This window comes from Chroicocephalus ridibundus, chromosome 10 (genome assembly GCF_963924245.1).
Source record: "Chroicocephalus ridibundus chromosome 10, bChrRid1.1, whole genome shotgun sequence".
Lineage (NCBI taxonomy): Eukaryota > Metazoa > Chordata > Aves > Charadriiformes > Laridae > Chroicocephalus > Chroicocephalus ridibundus.
In genome coordinates this window covers 21,465,130-21,479,597 of record NC_086293.1, presented here as the reverse complement: position 1 = coordinate 21,479,597, position 14,468 = coordinate 21,465,130, and the positions used below count along the sequence as shown (strand labels likewise).

At 58.8% G+C, this 14,468-nt stretch overlaps 1 long non-coding RNA gene across 2 annotated transcripts; it reads left to right on the top strand.

The window, feature by feature from the left end:
- Nucleotides 1–1,504: 1,504 nt before the first annotated feature.
- On the top strand, nucleotides 1,505–4,324 carry LOC134521718 (uncharacterized). 2 transcript variants are annotated; one of them, XR_010072853.1, is made up of 3 exons: nucleotides 1,505–1,641; nucleotides 2,492–2,559; nucleotides 4,175–4,324. It is a non-coding gene; the product is annotated as an uncharacterized LOC134521718 (long non-coding RNA). The 2 variants fall into 2 exon arrangements; XR_010072852.1 differs by having other exon boundaries at nucleotides 4,120–4,324.
- The last annotated feature ends 10,144 nt before the right edge of the window (nucleotides 4,325–14,468 follow it).

Sequence of the window (14,468 nt, the reverse complement as noted above, 5' to 3'; positions counted from 1 at the left end):
GCTCCTTCGATTCACCTTCCAATTAGGAGCAACAAATGAGTAGTTACGTGCACACAACCCCGGCACGTGCGCGAGCCAGACCCACGCACCCCAAACCCGCGTGGGCAGACCCCGACCCGGCCAGCTCCCGTAATTATCTCCTGCCAGGCAAAACAATTAGGAGTCTTTGCTCTCCTCTCCCTCCCTTCCCCCTTCCTCTTCATTGTTCTTGGCAAAAAAAGGTTAATTAAACTCAGAAAATATCCCTTTTCTCCCCCCTCCTAAGCATGAGACTGTTAATTTTCTCTTTATATTTGTATTTAATTAATTCCTGCAAAGGCTCCGACTATATTTTTTTGGTATAATTTCTTCCTTTGTCTCTCTCTCTCATTGTTAATCCTTGCATATTCAGTTTTTCCCCTCCCTTTTCCCCTATATTTGAAATTCTATTACCATTTCAGAAGGCAGGCGTTTGAAGAGAAAATTGAATACCCGTCCAGTCTTGATAAGAAGGGACATTTGGTACTAACGGTAATTTGTGAAGCAGATTTTTTTTTTTTTTCCCCCCCACCCCACGGTCGGTTCCCCCCCCATCCCTCGCTCTCCACGCTCATGGTGGAGGATGCTCGTGTGCCACGGGGACGTGGGGGGAGGATGTCACTGCGCTGCCTGCGGCCTTTGCAGCCCCTCCATCCCCGGATCGCTCCGTCAGGCCCCAGCAGCTGTGCCTGGGGACGGGGTGACACGGTGACAAGCTGTCCCTGACACCTTCCGTGTGCCTTCACACCCCCTGGGAGCCAGCCCTGTACCCCCACTTTGCTCTTTTTGTGCTGAGGTGATGCTGTGCCGTGTTGCCCCTATGTTTTTAGGGGGAGCTGGGCTGTGTCAGAGGGTACCTGCTGGTTTTGGGGTGGGCTCCTCTCCCCAGCCCCACCAGCAGCCACCATGACAGCGGGACTGAGAGCAGCAGCCCCGAACTTCCCTGTGCAGGGCCAAGGGGTTTCTTCTCGGGATGTCCCTGTGCGAAGCTGTGTGTCCCGTGTCTGTCTGGGCGATGCACGTGCCTCGGGGTGCCTGGATTTTGGGCGCAGGGTCCTGCAGCTCGTGCCTTCAGGATGTGGCCATGGGCACAGCCATCACCCTGTGCCCGGTCCCACCTTGTCCTCGCACCCTGGTGCGGGGGTGCCGGGGTAGTGGGGTTAACGCACCCGCTGGCGGGGGAAAAACAGGAGTGGGGGTTTATTCCGGTTCCCCCCCCCAGCTCCAGGCTCGCCGTCGCCTCCCCATCACTTCCCCCGGCACGCAGCCCCCTGCGCCGGACCCCCTGTGCCGCCGAGGGATGGGGAGCGCCCACCGGGGCCCCCCGCCGTGCGGGACCCACACCCGTGGGGCTGGGGGCCCTCCGTGGGCCGGCGGGGCCGGGCATCCCTTCTGGCAGACAGCACAAGATGGCACTGTCGGTCCGCGCTTCTGCCGGAGCTGCTTCCCGGCTCCCGCTGGGCTCCGGGCCGGGGGAAGCCCCGGGGCTGCTGGGGGACGGGGACCCGGGGCTGGCGCAGGGGGACGGGCCGTGTCCCCAGGCTGCCCTTGGCCGAGCTCTGCCCTTGTGGAAAGTCGGGGCGCATCAGCGTGAGCATCCCGGACGACCCCGGTATCGGAGAGGTAAGAGCCCGGCTGCGCCCAACTGCAGGACTTGGGCTGAGGCCTGTCCAAACTCGTGTCACGTGTGGCCCGCAGAGGACATGAATCCGGGTTATGGCCCCGGGCTCCTGGGGCGGGTGCATTAACCGAGAGGCCCGGGGGGGGCAGGAACTGAGCACTGCACTGGCTGGTGGTGTCCCGGGGCTCAGGAGAACGTCCCTCGCCCTGGGACAGGGTGGGAGCCGTGACCCCCCGGCAGCGGCAGGAGCCTCCCCGTGGGACAGGGCCGCAGTTGGGGCGTTGCTGCCCCACGCAAACACCCAGCCCGAGCTGGATGGCAGCCGCTGCCGCGCTTCTGTGACCCCAAACAGCCCCTGAGTGGGGTCTGGGAGTTACGCTGCTGCTGGGGGGCCGTGACGGGTGGCCCTGTGCCCCTCTCGGGCTGGAGGGTGCCGGTGGGGCAGGAGCATGCTGTGCCCGTGGGCGCTGGAGGGTTAAGCAGGAGCGGGGCTGGTGGGACATGATGGGGAGCTGATGCGGGATGTGAGAGCCCGGAGAAAGTTTTTATGTCTAGGGATAGCAGCTCGGGGCGGCGGGAGGGGGGACACGGCTGCCGGAGCTGCAGAGCCCCCCCGGGGGGCAGCGCTCCCCCCACCTCCCTCGCTGCGGTGTAAATCATGACGGCTTGGACTGAGCTGGAGTGAAACGTTCCCTGTTTCTTTGCCCAAATCTGTAGTTTCCTTCTGGCTCCGAGGCTCTGGGCCATATTGCACATTTGAATTTAAAAGCAGACTCGTGCTTGGGCTTGTTATTTATTTATTTATTCTAGAATTATTATTTTCTTTCAAACCAAGGTCCTTTTTTGCTTCAGCTCGATGCTTCCTCCTGGAGTGGTGGCTGATGGACCAGGGTGCAGAGGGCTGCGGGCAGGAGGCAGAGGTTGGTCCCTGGCCCTGGGGGGGTGTCCTTGGGGACGTCTGGAGCCGGGATGAGGAGGGTGGTGGAAGGGAGAGCCTGGGAGCCCGGCGCTGGCTCCCAGCCCTGAAAAGGGAGGTGCTGAGTTAAGGCGATAGCTGGGGGTGCTGGTGGGCACCCTGCTTCCCCTCCCCGCTGCGGGATTTGCCATCTGCTGTGCGAGAAGCGGCATTTGCTCGCTTCGGGGATGTCACGCTGGGGATGACACATCCCTGCGCAGCGTTGCTGGGCTGCCCTGCCCGCGCTGCGCTCTGCCCCGGCCCAGCGAGCCTCGTCTCCCCCCCGGGCTGGGGCGCAGCAGGGCAGGTCTGGGCTCGAGAGGTGGCCTTGTGGTTTTGACACGTCTTGGTTTCATCTTCTTCCCTGGAAAGCCGGGAGGTCGGTGGCTGAGACTGTGGCTCGGGATGCCCAAATCTCAGCGGCTGCCTCCTTGCAAGGGCTGTCGAGTACGGTGGGCAGGGACCGGGCTCACCCTTGCTTTGGGGATGGGAGCAGCGCTGCCGGAGCATCTTCCGTGGGGGACACTGGAGGGAGAGGTGGGAAGAAAGGATGGAGAGAGGCAGGAGGAAACAAGGGTGAGAGAGGGCAGGGGGGAGGACGGGCGAAGGGGGGAGTTGCAGAGAAAAGAGGACACTGGGGAAGGAGGGGTACAAGCGGGAGCGGGCAGCGGTGCCGGAGGAGCGAGCCCCGCTGCAGGAGCAGCCACCCTGTGCCACACACCCGGCAAGCCCCTCTCCCTGTCAGGCTGCTAACGAGGATTAATCACCTGTGCCGGGCTCCTGCACGGGGCCGCGCAACACTACTGCCTCCCCTCCGGCGCGGGTCCCCGGTGGCTCTGCGGGTAATTTATGGCCACGTCGGTGCGGGCGGCTGTTCGCCGGTTGGCAGCTTCGCCGCCAGGCACCTGGCACCTATTTGAGGCACTAAACCCCATCGGCTCCGCTCCCCATCCTGATCACGCTACCCAAACCGAGCCGCAGGTAGGGGGGCTGCGGGGTGGGCGTCCTCCCACCAGACCCCGGCCACAGAAATCACCGTGCCCCTCTCGCCACCCCCGGGCAAGGGGAGCAGATGGCTCTTGGCAGCCTTGGAGCAACCGATGGGGTCCCTTAATTACTCATACCGCAATTAAATGGCATTCACCGATTGCTGCTGAGCCTTGCTCCCTTGCTGCACATGGGGTGGGCGAGCACAGGCAGCCGGTGTCTTGCCCGGTGGAGGCCAGTGGCACTGCTGGCACCTCGCTCCGTGCCCGGGGAAATGCGTGGAGACATATGCTTCCCCAATCTGCTCCGTCCTCGGTGCGTTTCGGCCATCCCCTGCGAGTGGTCTCGGAGGGTTTTAGCTGGGGAAGGAGGTGCCAGGGACACCGAGGCGGTGGGATGCCCCGCAGCCCCTGCAGTGCTGCCATGGGAAGGGCTGGAAGGGGCAGGGAGAAGTCAGGGGTGGAAGGAAAGCCCCAGGGCCACGTGCTGGGGTATTTTTGGGGGTGTGGGCTCTGCTAGAGCTGGTTTTCTGCCCTAGGGTGAACCAGCCTGGCCAGAGCTATAAACCCAACCTATAATCCTTTGCCTTTGAGGATATGGTGTCTCCTGAGCTGTGTCCTGGCTCAAGACAACTGGAAAAATGGAGCAACCACCTCCCCAGGGTCCCCTGGCTGCAGTGAGCACAACCAGCGTCATCTCACAGGTTTTTAAGTCAGGAGGACGGGACCTGACCCGGTGCCCGCAGCCAGCGTCACGTCCCCTGGGTGAGATGGCCTCAGGGACGGGTGGGTGGCTGTGGGGGCACTGGGGTCACCCCGGCTGTAGCCAGGGCAGGCCGGGGGGCTTGCAGGCTGCTGGCCTTGGCCATCGGCGTTTGGGCGTCCCTGGGGCAGCGCCTCACTTGCAGCCTGCCCCGGGGCCGGCTGCCACGGCTCCGCACTCCGGCACCTTTGCCGGAGCAGAAAGGCGATGCATTTCTAGCGCGCCGCTTCTCCTGAGCAGTAATTGCTTTCCGAGGGGTTTGCTCCGTGTTCCCGAGCCCGCTTCCCAGTTTGCTACCTGCGGAAACTTGCGCTCTTCCCTGCTCGGCTCCTCGGGCGTATCTGCCTTCGGACAAGTCCCCCGGCATGTGGGTGAGGTCCATGGGGAGAGCAGGGGCCCGAAGGGTGGGGGAGAGGCGTCTGGGGGGTCCTGCCAGGGCTGGAGGGGAAGGAGGGAGCCCCTGGAGGTGCAGGGATCAGGGAGGCAAAGCCCCTGCCCGGGAGGGGAGGTGCCGGGGCAATGGAGGTGGTGTGTACCTGCGTGACGAGGATTGCTCCCTAACGGTGTGGGGTTTTATAGCCTGGAGCCAGGGTTGCAGCCTGCACAGCGTCGGGCTGGGCTTTATTACAAGGCGGTTAATAAGCCTGTACTGGATGGCTTGTTGCAGGAGTTAACGTATCCTGGGCTGTTCGCTGATTTGGGTTATCAAGCACTGGAACGGGCTGCCCTGGGAAGTGGTGGAATCGCCGTCCCTGGAGGTATTTAAAAGACGGGCCCACGTGGTGCCGAGGGACATGGTTTAGCGGTGGTTTTGGCAGCGTTATGTTGATGGTTGGACTCGATGACCTTAAAGGTCCCTTCCAACCGAAACGATTCCACGATTTGGGCTATAAGGCTCAGTCGCAGCTGCATCAGGCCGAACCTCACCTGCTTCACCACCCCGGCACAGTTTGCCCTTCAGCCTCGCTCCTTGTACCCGGGGAAGGGGCTGGCGGGGCGAGGAGGTGCCGGGCATGGATGGGCTGGGGTCCCTGTGGGGTCTCCGGTGACATCCCCCTCCTTGCGCACCCCAAGGCCTGGCCAGGGCACGCAGCACCCCCTCCCCGGGGGTGACGGCAAAGCCCCGGCGCTCGGCTCGGGCTCCTGCCCTCCCCAGTCACCCCCAGGTAGCCCAGCTTCCTCACCGCACCGCCTCGGGAACCGTCTTTAAGAATACATATTGACATTAAAAAAGGCCCCTCTGTACCTATTAATTGAAGTCATTAAATTTAATGGGATGGTTATTGCATGTTAAATAAATACCAGCTAATTATGAAAAACATATTTGCCAAGGTTTAACTATAGAAAAGATGCCTCAATTACATGGTTATTAAACCTCAAAAAATATACACTTTTAATAATGAAGTGACATTTAAATAACATACATTAACTGTCTTATTAAATGTTGATTCTTTTCATATTTGAGGACTTTAATTTAGAGCGTTTTCCCTGGCACTAACCATACGATGCATCATTAGCTGTCTTTCACTCATCATTTTGTAAACTTTTTTTTTTTATAAATATGCTGAAGTGTTTGTTTGTGTTTGCTTTTGTTTTTCCAGCTCCCAGCTCTCCCTTCGGGCAGCGGGGATGTGCCAGGGGAGGCTGCACGGAGAGCGGGAACCTCCAGGCTGATGCTTCAAAGCACGAAACCCTTTCCCAAGGATGCTAAACCCCTTCCGAAACCTGTCGTCCTAAAAGAGGCGGGCAGCCGAGCTTTTCAGGATTTCTTGGCATGTCCTTATGGAAAGGACCGCTCTGCCTCGCTCTTGGTTTTCCAGATGCAAGAAGTTTGTTGGAAGTAGCCGGGAGATGGGGAGCAGGGTAAGAGGAGGAGCTCAAGGCTGCAGTGGAAGCACTGGAGGGAGACTTATAGAATCCTAGAATGCGTTGGGTGGGAAGGGAGCTCTAAAGGCCATCCAGTCCCACCCCCCGCAGTCAGCAGGGACATCTTCAACTAGATCAGGTTGCTCAGAGCCTCATCCAGCCTGGCCTGGAATGTCTCCAGGGATGGCGCCTGCACCACCTCTCTGGGCAACCTGGGCCAGGGTCTCACCACCCTCAGCGTGCAGAACTTCTCCCTGATGTCTGTTCTAAACCCGCCCTGCTCTAGTTTAAACCATTGCCCCTCGTCCTGTCACTACGTGCCCTGGCAAACAGCCCCTCTCCATCTCTCCTGGAGCCCCTTCAGGGACTGGAAGAGGCTCTAAGGTCTCCCCGGAGCCTTCTCTTCTCCAGGCTGAACACCCCCAGCCCTCTCAGCCTGGCCTCACAGCAGAGGGGCTCCAGCCCTCGGATCATCTTCGTGGCCCTCCACTGGCCCCGCTCCAACAGGTCCATGTCCTTCTTGTGCTGAGGGCTCCAGAGCTGGACACGGTGCCCCCACTTATTTCTGTCTCTGCCACCAAACCGTGGCACCGAGTCTTGAAGAAGTTGGTATTTCGGGGTGCCTGTGTCCTTCCCAGGGGTGGTCAACCTGCCTGGGGTGGGGGGATCCTACACGTGGGCACGTCCCCAGCTGCTCCCATGGGATTCCTCTGCAGCCCCGGCAGGATACGGGGCAGGGCAGGGGCCGCGGGGATGGCGTGGAGCAGCACAACCGAGGGGCTTGCAGCCTCCTTGGGCTTTAATGCATTTATTGATTGCGGTGTACGCGTCAGGATATAATTTAGTAATCACTCTCCCAGAATCAATTAAAGGCCTTGCTAGTAATAGCCGTGCCTCTTTTAGTTAAAGCCCCCACCCTTCCCTCAAATGCACCTCCCACCGCCCCCGCTCTGCTTTTGGGGGACTCCCATCTCCCTCCCGGCCCAGGCTGGGTCCCTCTCTGTCTGGGAACGTGGGTGCCAGGATCGCCCGCTGCTTTTCTGGGAATGGACGCTGCCCCGGCTGCCCCCCCGAACCAGCCACCGGCTGCGGGCTGGCAGGGAGCCAGGACCTGCCGTCCCCCAGCCCCACTCACAACGTTCCCGGCGTCCGCAGCGAGGTGGGCAATCGGTGCTCGGGAGGCCCCGGTGGGCAGCAGACACACAGCAGCACCCAAATTAATTATGGAGAAATTAATTCCCTGCGGCTGCTCCATCGGCGTGATGAGTTGCTCTGGCGTTAGACCACAGGGTCAGGCGGACCGAGGGGTCCTTAAAGGCAGCGAGTGGGGGCCGTGCTGTGGGCATGGGGATGTGGCACATCCTCTGGATTTTGAATCATAGGATGGTTCGGGTTGGAAGGGACCCTAAAGATCATCTCGTTCCACCCCCTGCCCTGGGCAGGGACACCTCCCACCAGCCCAGGCTGCTCCAAGCCCCGTCCAACCTGGCCTTGAACCCCTCCAGGGATGGGGCAGCCACAGCTTCTCTGGGCAACCTGGGCCAGGGGCTCACCCTCACAGGGAAGAATTTCTTTCTAATATCTAATCTAAGTCTCCCCTCTCCCAGTTTGAAGCCGTTACCCATCATCCTACCACTGCATGCCCTTGTAAAATGTCCCTCCCCGGCTTTCCTGGAGCCCCTTTAAGTACTGGAAGGCCACTATAAGGTCTCCCCGGAGCCTTCTTTTCCCCAGGCTGAACACCCCCAGCTCTCTCAGCCTGTCCTCACAGCAGAGGTGCACCAGCCCTCAGATCATCTTCGTGGCCCTCTGCTGGACCCGATCCGTCAGGTCCACATCCTTCTTGTGCTGAGGGCTCCAGAGCTGGGTGCGGTACTCCAGGTGGGGTGAAATCAAATGACTATTGCCACCGTGGGACAGCAGCGTGCCAGCTGGGTCCGTGCTGACTCTTGAGGGATGGATGTGAAGGATCTTCAGCCGCTCGCACTCTGTGGTGTCTGCCCAGGCCACGGGGCTGATCCTGGGGGGTCTGGAGCAAATGACTTCTCAAACCCATCAGCTCCTCCTCTTCCCTCCCCTCCTCTTGTGCCGTTTGGTGTCGGCAGTGAGAGTGGGGCGCAGCTCCCAGGCAAGGGGGGCTCAGACCCGCTGAAGGTGGCCCCACGTCTCCCAACACAGTGGGGCATCAAGGTGGGGATGGCTGAGCCGACGTGAGCCCGGCTGCCGTGTGGGTCCAGCCCGGTTACGGTGCAGGACCGGCAAAGCAGAGGCTGGACTTGTTGGTTTTCGGGGAGAACCTGAGATTTCAAACCGTGTCTTGCTCCACGGCGGGGTGATGCACTCGACACTCGAAATTCCTGTGCAGTAAGATAAGGGGCGGTCAGAGCGGGCTGCTGCGGTAAGGGGCAAACTTTGTCTTCTGGTTTCGGCTTTGCTAATATTATGGAGTTTATTCACAAAATGGAACTGAAACATCCTTTTGCAATGGCAGTATCTCTTCCAAGACATAGACCTTTCTCCATGTTCTTTTTTTTTTTTTTTTTTTCTTTTCTTACTGTGGTGGCGAACTTTGATCACACCAATTGGAGGTTGTTTGGATTTTTTTTTAAGTGAATCAGCATTTTCTCATGGAAAAAAGTTGTGCAGGGGGGAAAAAAAAGGAAGTTTCCAAGTAGCTCGAGGCTGGGAAGACTGGGGTTTGGCTCTTTTCTTTGCTCTCTTTCTCTCCTACCCACTGTTACAGGTGCATGGACTGAAGTCAGAGCAGGAGTGACGCATCCCAGCTCCATCCAGGGAGGACGTTACACACGTCGCGGTGATGCCAGGGCTCCTCCAGCAGCCGCATGAGGAGTAAACCCAGCTCAGCTCCTCCTGGGGAGCTGCCTCGTGGGTACCAGGCTCTCCAGTTCCTCCTGTTCCTCCCAGCAGAAGAACCACGGTGACATACAGAACCGTCTCGGGAGGGCTCGCGGCCAGGAAGCTGAAGCCAAGGGGCCGTGGATGTATCGCAGGCTGCAAATGCCCTGCTGCCCTGGGGTGAGGCTTGTGGGAGCTCAGTATTTCATGGGACCGGACATTTCTTCCTCGCTGAGGTTTGTGATGCTCCTCAAGGGATCTCTGTGCTGCAATATAACATGCCTGTATAGGGAAATTGTCTTAAGTAATGGTTTCTCTGGGTTTTTTTAACGTATATTTATCATATCTTTTATTGGAATAGAATTAAAACAGAATTAGAAACTAAAATAACGTTAATTACGAACTTCATGATTCAGTATGTTGTAAATCCTTCAGCATAATATTGTGCCATAAAAATGCTATTTTGTGATAATTATTATTATTATAATTAATGTTCCTTAATTGCTAATGTCGCAGGCATGTGTTATCTCCCAGGTTTTCTTGCAGTGTCTCTGGAGGAGCTCCTCCGCAGGGGGATGCGGGGGATTCGGGCAGGCACGGACTGCGTGTTGGTGTCCGTGTGTCCGAGCGATGCTGCCGGGTTATCCCACCCCGCGGTTTGCCTCCGGCCGGCGGCTCAGCGCTTCCCAGAGAGGAGGGGGTGGTGAGCAGCAAGCAGGGACAGATTTTACAGGCTGTGAATAACTGCTCTGACCCAGGTTTGCTGTGGTCTCGCGTGCACTTGTGGTCAGCCCTGAGCTCCCTCCAAGAGGGAGGAGCAGAGATGGGTTGAGCGTGGTGTGATGGCTCTGCCTAGGGATGGGGTCAGCATGGAGCACCCCAGGGACCCATCTGTCCTTGCAGGGGTGGGTACAGATACGTTAGTTGTGGCCTGGCTGAGGGGTGGGAGCACTGGTTGGGGCTGGAAACCCCCTGGGTTTCCTCCCCTCTCCCTGCAGAGCCCCTGCTGTGCCAGGGCTGGCTGGTGGACATCATGAGACCCCACCTATGATGAATCCCATGCTAGCAGTGCCCAGGGCAGGCATTTTGGGAGTTTCTGGAGTGGCTTGAGGCTGCTCTGCTTCTGCAGCAAATTGCCACGCAGGTTGTTCTGGGCGTTGTATGTGCCACACCAACCCCTTAGGAGATGCCCTTGGCACGGAGCTCCTCGTGGCTGCTCTCCTCACCACCCCGCACGCAGCCCTGCTCCTACCACCCTGCCTCGGCTCAGCCTGCAAGCGGTGGATCTTCATCATTAATGAGCTGCTGTTGCTTCAGCTGTGTTAATTGAAGCGCTGCCCCATTAAAGAGGTGTTTGGGTTTGTGGCCGCCTGGTTATTGAATGGCACGTGGTGAATTTCAGCCAGGCATCGGGCAACCTGGCCCTCCTCTACCCAGCTCCAGTCTTGGGTCCAGCCTCTCCTCCACCTCCTCATCCCCAGCCACCATTCCCAGAGCACCACAGGGCAGATTAAATCCCCTCCAGTGCCTGCTGGGAGCCGTGCAAGATGCCGGCCTTGGGCGCCACATCCCTGGAATGAAAATGAAGAGCAAACAGGACGCCGCAGCCTGCGGGTCCAAAGCGGCCTGACTCCTTGCTGCCGTCTCCAGCGAAGCAGGAGGATGCTGTAGGGAATGGCCCTCCCTGCAGGCTCGGCTCCCACCAGCCGTTAACACCCAGCCAAGAGCTGGTGGACCCCGGCTGTGGGTGGGTGGGGGATGCGGGATGCAGGGGAGAATGAAGACTGGCCAGAGGGAGTGGGGAGAAGGCAGAAGGATGGGAAAGTGGTGGGATTGATGCTGTGGCCAGCCTGGGGCTTAGCAGTTCTCGTCAGCATCCTTTATTATCTCGAAGGATGCTGCTGGGGTCCGGGAGGCAGCGGCAGAGAGCGGGTCCTCAGGCCCAGGTGCGAGGGAGGAGCAGGGAGCAGAGGGATGGAAAATGCCTGATGCCCAACGCGTGAATTTTTCATGTGACCCGGAGGCCTCGCTCGTACCAGCATGGGGCTGCCCGGGACCAGCTGAGAGTGGGAAGGCATGAAAACAGCCACCGAGCCACCTGCTTCACAGTGGTGAGTGTATATGGGATGAAGCTGAAACCAGGATGCATTTTTAATGACGCAGGCGGGGCTGGGTGTCTTTAAATAAGACTAGACAATGAATATGTGCTCCCGAAGCCGTGTAGTGCACCACAAATGCATTATTTACAGCAGCTTCTTCCTTGTCCATTTTAATTTTACATGGGCACTGGAGAAAGGGAAGGGACTCCTTGGCGTCTGACGGCCACCCACTTGTTCCATGTGACGGAGATGAATTTCTGAGTCGCCCCAGGATTTGGTGTTGATGTTTCCACTGACTTGAATCTTGGGGAAGCGGCCAGCCTGGGGATGGAGCCTGGCACCCAGAAGTAAGGGGCAATTATGGCCTGGGGTTTAGTCTGGCTGATGCATCATTGGGCCTTAATTGTGTCATTTTCTGTCTTCTCCCCATGCATGAAATGGAGGGGGGATGAAATGGAGGGGGGATGCTCTTAGACCACTGCAACCCCGCCTTGTCCCTAGGCGTGCTAAGAACAGCATCTCTCATCCTGGCACTGGTGGAGGACCAGAGAGCCTTTGGGAAGCAGGTGATGACAGATGTCATCCTGATGGAGAGGGAGGAGGCAAATCTGCTCCGTGAAAGGGGTCCTCAGCTGGGCCTGGTGAGGGAGGGCATGGGGCAGGTGGGAGTAAGCAACAGTGTGGTGGGATATGGCAGAGGGGGGATGGAGGGTGGCTCCGAAGGGCATGGCATTACCCCAGGAGGGACGCGCTGCCTGGTTCCAGCTGGTGACAGAACAGCCAAGGTGGTGAGCCCTGACCTTAGGGTTCTATTCAGCCCTCAACCATTAGGTTTCAGAGTTAACGTCTTTTGCAATTAACAGGGTGTCTCTTTATACCTCATTTAGAACCGTCAGGTCAACCTGTCCTACCTTTTCCTGCCTCTGCAAGACCGGCCGTGAACCTCAGCCCACCCCAGGTAACCTTCTGCAGGACCCAGCGCAGCGGCCATGGCACACCACTGTGTCACCAGATGCCACCGGCACTAAGCACGCTGGTGATGGCACCCCACCCTTCTGCCTGCTGCAATGAATCAAAGCAGCCACCCAGTCTCTACCGGCTATGGCTGTGTCTCGTGGTGGGGTGGGCATCCCCACGGCCGGGGCGATGATGCTGCATCTATGGTGCCAGGAGGGTGGCAGAGGTCCATGTCTCGGAGACTCTCTGTGAAGCTGAGGAGTCGGAAAGTGACTTTCTTTCCTCCCTTCAAAGTTGCCCTGACTTGAAGTGGATGATATGCAGGGACGGCAGGGTTTGGCTCATCAAGGGCTGCCTGATTTCCTTGGTGGGGAGCCCTCGGGCTGCTGGGGGGAAGCACAAAGCGGTTCCAGTGCTCCTGAGCTGCTGCAAAGGTGGGAGCAGAGTCCGGGAGCTGATGGACACGAGGCTGCTCTCCCCGGCGCTGCCGGCCCTGGGAGGGTTGAGATGGCAGCTTGACGGCTTGGAAAATAGGCTGAGATGAAGGAATATCAATACGGAGAGCGAGCTGTTCCTGCCGAACAGCCCCGGGGCAGCTAACGTGAAATGCTGGTTGTCTCGGAGGAGTTGACAGGTGTCTGCATCAGGCTTCCTGCTAATTAAGCGCCGTCGTGAGTCACGGGGCTGAGGGATGGAGGAGCCGGGAAGGAGCTCAGCCGGTGCAGGTGCGGCCGGGGGGGGATGTCTGCAGGACCTCCCTGCCCACTGGGAAGGACTGATGCGTGTGCGGCTCGTCGGCTGGCGGATACAGTCACCAGGGCAGGCAAGTCTTTTGGGAGCTGGGGATCAGCTTGGATAAGAGCAGGGCGAGCTGTCCTCCTGGGTGTCCATCCTCTCCCGTCACACCAGGTGTCTTCCCCTGGGTCCCGTGTGCTGGCACTGACGCCTGCTCCTCTCCTTACAGACCTGGCAGGGTCCCCTAGAGCATCTCCCACAAACACCGCTCCCAGCGCCCATCCCACTCAGCCTCGCCCCAAATCAAAGGGCACGCCGCTGCCAACGGGACAGCCTGGGGAAGCAAGGATGCTCCCAGCCCCCTCTTGTCTCCCGATCCCCGTTGAGGTGACCCGCTTTGCCTGCCGACCTCTTCCTTCCCAGCCCTGGCTGAGGGGGAGCTTCTTGCTGGAACCGATGGTGGCGCAGCGTGCCTACGGAGGCCTCTAACAGAAAATTCCCCATTTTGAGGAACACAGGCATGGCGGGGGGGGAGGAAGGGGCCGTTGGCCAACGATGCTTTGCAGACCCCGCTGATCCGGAGGGTGCCCGTAGCAGCGGGCGCAGGGTAAAAGCCTCACTGGCAGCCAGCAAAGTGCCTTCCTTTTCCAGCAGAGCCGGGAGAGGAGGAACACACGCCGCCCTGGTGACAGCCCCGGTGCCACCCCAGGCCCCTTCCCCACGTCCCTCTTCAGCGCTTTTTGCCCGCTGGCCCCGCTTGCCTCTGCAGCTGCGATCCCCTGAAAAATGGCTCTATTCATTACCCGTTTTAATTTTGCCCTGGATCCCCAGAGCTCCGCAGACACAGTTTGTTATCCTGGCTGTCAAGAAGCTTAAAGAGCTGCTGACACCTCCTGGAAAACTTTGACAAACCCTCTGGTTGGACCCAGTGCTGCCTGCCCAGCCTTTCTTTTCCTGGGACTTGATTAGCAAAGATGTCTGCGAGGATGGGAGGAGGGGAAAAAAAAACCTTATTGCTGACCTCGGGGCAGAGCTGATCCCCTCCTGGGGCCGATGCTCCTTCGGAGGATGCCCCGGGACCGGCTGGGCAGAGCTGAGCTGCAGAGTTTGCGTGTGAAGGTCCCCAAAGCCCACATTTGAGGGCTGTTCTCTGGGCCAGGCAGATCTCACAGCCCAAAAGGCCTCTGGGCTGGGGCTGCTGGATTTATCTCGTCCCCGTGTGTCGTTCAGTGCAGGGGGTTTAAACCCTGGCCGCAGGTTCTGGGAGGTTCATTTATCAATGGTCCATGAGCGATAACCAAAGGAGGTGGCGTGTGCTTCAGGACTTGGGTGAACCGTGCCAGAGTCTGCCTTTTAGAAGAAATTTTTAGCAGTCAAAAAATGCAAACAGTTGAAAAATCGTGAATTTAGCTGATTTTTTTTAGCCCCTCACCACTCGGACTGGGGTTAACCCGGTGAGCTGAGCAGAAGAGTCTCCCCATCTCTTTGGGCTCCCTCCAGCCTCCTAATCCTCTCCCAATTAGTTTTGTTTTTACGAAGTAGTCGTCAGGCTGCTTTTAGAGAACAAAATGCCCCTCGGTCTCTTCGGTAACGTGGAGACCAGACGCACGGA